General features: G+C 34.8%; 1 long non-coding RNA gene across 1 annotated transcript; it reads right to left on the bottom strand.

The window, feature by feature from the left end:
* Nucleotides 1-7892: 7892 nt before the first annotated feature.
* Nucleotides 7893-8363, bottom strand: LOC149540644 (uncharacterized). Its single transcript, XR_016356034.1, has 2 exons — nucleotides 8259-8363; nucleotides 7893-8119 (listed from the first exon to the last, which is right to left on the bottom strand). It is a non-coding gene; the product is annotated as an uncharacterized LOC149540644 (long non-coding RNA).
* Between the last annotated feature and the right edge of the window lie 521 nt (nucleotides 8364-8884).

The following is an 8884-nucleotide window of genomic DNA, read 5'->3' as shown; positions in this document are numbered from 1 at the left end:
CATCTATTAGATCTACTTCAGCCAGGACATGCCTTTGCATTGGTTGCACCATAGGGGAATGATGAGAAATCCGATTATTGGTTAGCACGTTGTGTAAGAGGCAAACAAAAATTTGCACAACCGATCACAGATGATGATGGATTCACATATCCTACTAGTTCAGTGGTTGTTGCTGGAACATGGCTATGGACATACATGCTTAGAAGGAACGGAATTCCTACATTTGAAGACTATCAGAAGCATAAAGTAATTCTCATATATTCGCATCTTATTATAGCAAAAAATGTAAAGCTATTGAAGCATCAAGGAAGACCAAAAGTAAAAGAACTTTTTACTATTGCTAATGCTGATCATGAAGTCCTATTGGAGACCCTAAAATAGAGAGAGGACCCTATTTGAATACTCGACTAGGTATATATACTTCTTATGTTATTTTCTTCATAATGATTTAATGAATTGATGATTATCTTGTTTAATACAATAAGTTACTAATTTTTTTATGATATTGGAATGTAGGTACATCATGAAGAGTTGGAGGGGGGTGGTATTGGGGAGAATTTCTAAAATTAATGATGTATTATGATGTAAAATGTGTATTTTTTTTGTATATGATTTTTTTATTTTGGTAGCTTCTTTGTAAGGAATTATAAGAGGAAGATATTGAACAAGTTCTTCCAAATCATATTTGCATGTGATACAAGGCTATAACGACAAATTTAAGAGCATTTATAACTATATGAAAGATAATTGCATGCGGATATCTTATTACAAATTTGGTTTTTTCCTTATTTGACATAAAGCTGACATTATGATTATTAAAACTATTTTTATCAAACTAATCAAATAAGAAAAATTTAGAAAGTACGGATGAACAATTAGAATACTTGATTTCTTCCATTTTGCAACCAATCATAGCATTTGAAACCATAAAGAGTCATAATATTTTATAATATTTTGAAAGACTTTCATATTGAAAAGTTTTATGAAGCACATTTGGGATAAGCCATGAAATCCATGAAAGAAGATAGCATGTAGGATAAGCAATTAAAGCCAATAAGCAAGATAGCACATGCATAATGACATGATATGAAGTTGGATATGAAGGCTATGAGTGGATGAGAAAGTAAAATAGGGTACGCATGGTTAGCTTGATTTTCTTTTAGTTGTAGCCCTTGAGGGTACGCATGGTCTATATCGAAAGAATTAGGTTCTTTGTTTGGTGGAGGCATTTTTGAAAGCTTTGACACTTTAGGAGGTTCATTAGTGTTATAAGTAGTGAAGGTGTCAAGGAAATCATCACTTGACATAGGTTCATCAGCATGATCTTGTGCCACATGAGTCATTAGAGGTATCAACAATCCCATCATAAATGAGATCTTGGATCTTATGTTTCAACACTATGGAATCTTTAGTTTTATGAAATTTTCTTCCATGGAGAATAATTTAAGAATGTCCCATGTGTATGTAAAGGTCTTAAGGGAGATTTATTTAAGAATGCAATATTCTCCTCTAACCTTTTCTGAAGTTTAGAATTGATTTCTATCATGTGCTTAGAGAGATGAAGGTAAGAAAGATTATTTGTCTCTTCTAGCTCTTTGTATTGAACATAAAGAAAGAGAGATGACAAGTGAACAAATTTAAGTGTAGTCAATAGATCAAGGAAACCATTTAGTGAAATGAATTCTTAGTATGCATATCATAGACCATGAAGTTAGAAAATACCAATAGCTCTAAGACCAAAGAGCCATTTTAAGCATGTTCAAGCACTAGAGACATAGAAAATCAAAGTCAATTTATGAAACTCCCCTTAGCAAAAAATGCAAACAAATATTTGCATTTGACGTTTTGACTTGGTTGAAAAAGTTTGACAATAATTGATAATATTGCAAGCTTGATGTTCAAAAGAAAAAAAATTTTGAGGAAAGATAGTGACACATGGAGTAGTCTTCAAACAATCAAGCAAGTCACAAAGCAACCTTTCATGATACAAGTCAAAGGGGTCAACCTTTCTTGACAACTTTTCAAAATGTAACTCCTAACAGCTACAAGTCAGTACCATTAGCTCCAAGTGGGTGCATGAACCATAGTGACACCCCTTTTCCAACCACATAGATCCTCTATCATTCGTGGCCACCCCATACCGAGGAGTCCCCAAGGTTCTCTAAGTGCTTTTTGAGGTCGATCTTCTGAGGGTCATAACTCGGAGCTCGTGAGGACTATCGATAAACTATTGAATGCTACAAGATGCTGATGTTGAGGCCTAAAATAACCTATCTCATTTTTGAGAGATCACATTTCGTTTGGATTCGGCATAGCGATCTCGCTCGATGCCAAAACTTGCAGTGTGCCTTAGTTCATAGGTGCACCGCAAGGTAACTTTGAAACCGCTGATCTTGGCATCGAATCGTTAGTGCCATTAGCTCTAGATGGGCGAGTGAACCCTAATCACACCCTTGTTTTGACCATAGAGACCATTCATCATTTGCGGCCACCTCGTACCGAGGAGTCTCCAAGGTGCTCTAAGTGCATTTTGAGGTCGATCTTTCGAGGGTCATAACTCAGAGCTCATGAGGGCTATTGATGAACTATCAAATACTATAGGATGGTGATACTGAGGCCTAAAATAACCTATCTCATTTTTGAGAGATCACATTCCGTCTGGATTCAACACAGCAATCTCACTTGATGCCAAAACTTGCAGTGTGCCTCAGTTCATAGGTGCACCACAATGTAACTTTGAAACCGCTGATCTTGGCATTGAATCATTAGTGCCATTAGCTCTGAATGGGCCAGTAAACCCTAGTCACACCCTTGTTTTGGCCACGAAGACTATCCATCATTTGCAGCCACCCCGTACCGAGGAGTCTCCAAGGTGCTCTAAGTGCATTTTGAGGTTGATCCTTCGAGGGTCATAACTCAGAGCTCCTGAGGGCTATCAATGAACCGTTAGAGGAGAAAAGTTTGTAAGGATAGAGTGGCTTAGTGTTTTTGCTAAAATAAGTTAGTGGGAAGGCTTTATTAGAGGGTCTTGGCCAACCTAATGTGGTGTTTGCCCACTCTCTAATTTTAGAGACAGTTAGGTTTTGGAGAGAGATTAGGGGAGCTCTACTACAACTATCCTTACCCTAGCTTGGACCAAGGTTGGTATCTCAAACTTGCTTCTTTTCCATTTCTTTCTTTTAGCATAATTAAGCAAATATGCAAGTATGGAGTTTAGCAATGGAGTATGCATTGCATTGCATTGTGGAGTAGCATTCATTTGAGTGCTTGAATGGTGTTCATTCCATGTAGATTAGTGTGACACCATTGTGCATCTTGTTGTATTGTGTGGATTATTGTGAGTATGAGGTTTGGATTTCATCTATTTCCTTGTCATATTATGGGTGTTGATATTGTGTTGTGAAAATGTGATGTGCTCTTGAAAATTTCTTGTTTTATTTCTACTTCGTTTTGTTTTCTTTGTTTGTGCTTGAGTATTGTTATGGGCATGGGACTTAAACTCGCCCTTGTGGGAAGGGAAGAGAAGTCCAGGGTGAAGGGCTTAAGTTGGGTTCAAAAAATGTATTGAGAACCTTGGAGTATGGGCTCCATTGTATGCCATATCATTTCATATCTTGCTGGGGGTGATAAGGAAAGTATGGTGTAGAAAGGAAGTTTGAGGAGTTACAGCTGATGGTAGTGGGTTTGGAGGAGGAAATGTGGAGGCCCCGAGAGGGCATTAAATGGTTGATTTATGATAGCCCTGAGAGGGCATGAAATTTTTTTATTGCAAATATGGTTTGGTATGGAAAGTCTCCATTTTAGAACACACCTTCACCCTATGTTTATGGTTCCATCTGTGAAGCCATTGTGAAATAGCCTTGGGGGGAAATTGTTCAAGTTTGAAATGTAATGTTTATGCATTGAAAGATTGTATGTGTATCCCAGTTTGAGCCTTGTTCCCTAGCACGGGGGTGGTCTCTTTGAGGCCTATGGTTGGGTGGAAAGCACCCATGGTACTTGTTATTTTGTTGTGTTGAATATGCAAATTTGTGTCCAAGGGAGCAATGGAAATGGCTTGGAATGATCATCTTGCAGATTGATGTTGGATGAGAAAACTTGACATTGTGTCCTCATTTGTGAAGGAGGATTCACCAGCTTGTTCATGTTCTCAACGATCATGTTGGACAATGTTCATGTTACTCATTGTCCATATCTTTCAATGTCCATGTTCCTTATGATTTTGAAAAGTCCCTTATGTTGCCCCATTGTGATGGAAGGAGATTGTATCATTGTTACCTAATGTACGTGTAGAAGAAATAATTGATAAGGTTGTATATGCATGTTTCATTTGGAGTTTATATTGTTATGAAAGCATTGGTACGAGTCACAGATTTGCTTTGACATCATTGTTATCATTTGAAAATGTGAAAGAAAGTTTTCTCCTTGTGGTATTGTAAATGACTAGTTGATAATAACAATCCATAGATGTTATGTGATACCATTGATTGTATAAATTTAAAACTTAGTAGATTGCTTACAATCTTGTTGTGCACTCAATAATTTGGAAGGAAAATTTTATGTTCATATCACATGCATGGATAACATTGATTTTAATTACCAAGCTTAATGCAATTCTAAGCAAGGAAATCATCAAATTAATTTCATGATGTAACAAAATGAAGTTTGTTGTAAGAGAAGACATAATAAAATCTATGAGATACATTGCTGTAGGCATGCATTTTCCTCTCTAGAGAATGTATACTAAAGGCAAATAAATCCCTTCCTTAATACAGAGCAATAAAATATTAAAGAATATTCCCAGATTCTAGACTGCTATCCAATAAAAATAATAATAATAATAGCATATAGAGACTGAGTGTCCTAGACTAATATATTTCCTAAGTGACAGAATGGTACACATTACAATCTTGTGACCTCTAAGTCACATCCAACACTCAAATAATAAATTAGTAATTAAATAAATAAAGGCATATTAGTGTGCATGTTAGAGAATATGACAAATTTAAATATTTAACTCAAAAATAAAATAAAAGCCAAGATTGATCTTGACCGCCCTTCTATAGTAGCCCCCAACATTTCCTAAGCCATCATAATGCAAAAAAATTTCTCCACTCCCCAAGGCGTATTGTTAAATCTGACATTCATTCTGACATGTCATGTCAAAACTTTTATCCTTGAGCTTGCCTTCTTGAAAAGGGGTTTCATCCCCATTAATATACTTGGGTGCATAGGAGAAACGGTTTATGTCACATCCTTGTCTTATGCACTAGTTATCCCCTCCTTGCAACAGTGGTCACGTGTTCCCAAGCATAGGTAGTCGACTTGAAATTTCTTGTAGCAGTGGTCACATGTTCCCAAACATAGGTAGTCGACTTGAAATTAAGGGGGAGTGGGATAGTAATCCCAAGGGATTTGTACTTAGGAGAATGTCAAGTTGACATTTAATATGACTTGTTCACATTAGGATTGTTGATTGGAGGGATGGGAAGAAGATGTCCTAAGGCTTGGATTAGTCAAAATTCTGCACATGACCCACGTGGGACCTTTTGGGGACCACATGTAGGAAGAAATGTGTCCTTTGTAAGAGTTAGGGAATGATGAGGATTTAAGATGGATAGGAGATTCACCCTTTAGATTTGTTTTTATTTTTATCAAATAATTATTTAATCATTTCAAGTCTTGAATAGAGGATAATGGCACTTAGTGTATTTGACCTTAGTTTAAGGGTAATGTTTATATCAAGGGGCTCATTTAGAAACATGTAACAATTAAACCATATGGTAATGGAAAAGCTCAATATAGGAAAATAAATTAAATGAAATAAATAAGTTTATGAGAATGCATATATAATTGAACATGATATTAAGTACGGAGGGTTTAATTAAATTAGTGTTAAGACTGTAAATTAGGATAGTTGGATGTACATATAATAGGGTTAATATGAAGTAAGTTGTCGGGATGATGGAATTGGAGAATCAAGGATAAGGATGGATGGTGGATTAAAATAATAACTCAAATCTAGTTCATCTACTCAATAAAGCACATTGATAGATAAGAGTTACTAGATAGAATTGAATGCATGACAAACCTGTGTAGATGTTGGATTTAATGTCAAGTGAATTTTATATTTGGCTTGAGGAAATGTTAGTTAGATAATGAATGTTGTGGATTCGATTGAAGATATTAGTAGAATATCAAATTTGATAGAATATATATACCAATTTGAAAATGTAGTGTAGGAATAAAGCATTAGTTAGCTAGTATGTAATAAGGGTCAATAGGCATGTCATTAGAGGTAGCTCGTCAGCTCATGTACCCTATGTATAATTAATGATAATATGATTCATGTACACCACATTTTACTATGTTAGTTGCATGAATTGATGAATACATATATTTTAGAATGACAAGGTATGTTATATATAAACCTTATTTATATGCTTGTACCTAATCCTTGCATAAACAATTCATCTAACAAATTTAAATTGACACACTCAATACGATGGTGTAGTAGGATGTGTTTAAATATAGATCGTGAATTATTATTGAGTTAAGTACTTTGAATTGGCCCTTAGAATTACTAAGAGTTCCTCATTCTATGTTCTTACTAATTCGTACTATGAAACTACTTTGAATCTTAGCATGCTTTGATAATAATAATATTGATAGTGAGAAAGTGAGCTTATGGTGAATAGTTAGATGTAATAATGTAAAAAGTAAATGTAATAGTATAGTAATTATAGTAATTAAAATAGTAAATGTAAAAGCATGGCAATGTAGCTAGATTAGTTAGTAGTTGATGAGCTAGATAGTTAGTAATTGTCTTTTGTTAGAGTGAGTTTAATTTATGTATTGAAATAGTAATTTTTGTGTTTAGAAAACTGTAGTGAGTGCTAGTTTCGTGAGGAAGCAATGTTGATAGAATGCATAAGGATGACTAAATAGAGTAAAGAGGGAGAAAATGACTCAGTATTGGTCCAATCTTCGAGAGGACCTGTAACCAGTAAGATATGGATGCAAGCACATGATACACGTTTGGCACATAAAACAAATTGTTTATTCCATAAGTTGTGTAACTAATGTGTTGAATGATGGTTACTATCAATGCAAGTGGCCCCTTCTCCATCATGTAGACTTCGAAGCTGGGGCATATCTTTTCTAATTTCCAATGGTTAGATCCGATATAGTGTGGTAGATAAGTGCACATTTTCTTATTTGACTAATGGTGCTCATGTGATGAGTACTAAATCTAAATTCTCTAGATACGTGTGTTTAATCGATTAAGATATACTACACTTCCACACCATATAGTAATTGTGACATTAATATATATTGTAATGATTAATGAATGTGTATACATTGGTAATGAGGATAATAAGTAATTCTGATCCCCTTCCCTTACATGCTAGAATCACAACCTAGTCCATATGATACAACTGACAGACCCTAATAGAATATTAGTATCAGAGGCTTGTTAGGATATGAATTACTTCACTAATTTATGAGTTTTGTATCTTGAACTTGCTCATTTGACTCATGATGCTAACTTGAACTAGACTATCATCCAATCTATTTGAAAACCACCTGTGACTAAAATGTTAACACCTTCACACTATCCACATGAGTCTTGAACTCCTATTCAATGATAACCTTGTTTTACAATATGTAATTTCTTATGCAACTTCATAAGCTACAAAAAAAAAAAAAAAAATTGTTGTGTTTTTACTAGTAAAATTTGAGGCATGACACATGATCCATGATAAATTGAACAATACTAGATACTAAATTAATATGTATATCATTTTGCACGTAAATGAAAAAAATATATATTAAAATACATGTATCCATAGACAAAATTTTACACAAATATATATATCAAAGATCATGTATCCATAGACAAAGTACTCAAATATATATCCAAATACATAGATCCATATACAAAATGTGGCTGATCCTGCCATCAAAATGTGTATAATATCAATGTTTCTGTATACAATGTGGCATATGCCATCTCAAAATGTCTCATGATGCATCCTACGAAAACTATACTATCTTAGGGTGCTAGTGGATGATCAAAATGCAGCCTCTTCACTGCACTAGGTGGATCGGATGCCTCCTACATAAACAAAAAAGGAAAACCCAAAGTTAGACTACTAAATTTATATGATTCTACGTATCTAACATTGAATTACTCAAATGCATAATGATCTTTCCCGTAATGGAGATTAATACTATCAAAATTTCATAATAAATACCTCTCTCGTCGACCTCCTACACCAGTCAAAAGTCCTCTCGTATGCCCTCGGCAATGCTGGTACCTCTCTGATTGTGGGCTGTATATGTTCAAATACCTTTGTCAAATGAATCTACAATTTAAACTATAACATTATAATTCATAGCATGCTAAATTTATAACATATTTAATCATGAATTCAAACTACAACTTACTATTGTAGGCTCCTCCTCAGGAGTGAGTGGACGCGTCATCAAATCTACATAACTGTCCTGTCGGACCTCATGTGCACTAGGAGTCTCCTATGAGATACAAAATAGTAGTTGTTAATATCATGGAAATTAGTTTTGAATTTATTTATGAAGATAAGTGATGCAGGAGCATCCCATGCTCATCAGGGGAACATTGAAGATCCAAGGCATTACAGAGGTCATGGAACATCTCTTGAAGTCAATTGGGCAATCCTTGCACCAATTATGGCTCATGGAAACATACAAAGTTATAATGTTGGACTCATATGTGGAAAAAAGTTGTAATTGGGCATGAGATAGGATTTTAGGATTTCATATGGTAGATGAGTCATTTGATAGGTTCATGTAGGTTGGTATGATCATATCTTGTCATTAGATAAGTCAAAACATTCTAGAA

This window comes from Cupressus sempervirens, chromosome 9 (genome assembly GCF_028749045.1).
Source record: "Cupressus sempervirens isolate cs-2001-9-10 chromosome 9, ASM2874904v1, whole genome shotgun sequence".
In the NCBI taxonomy this organism is placed as follows: Eukaryota; Viridiplantae; Streptophyta; class Pinopsida; order Cupressales; family Cupressaceae; genus Cupressus; species Cupressus sempervirens.
Note: the sequence above shows the minus strand (reverse complement) of the source record. Positions and strands in the feature narration are given on the sequence as shown.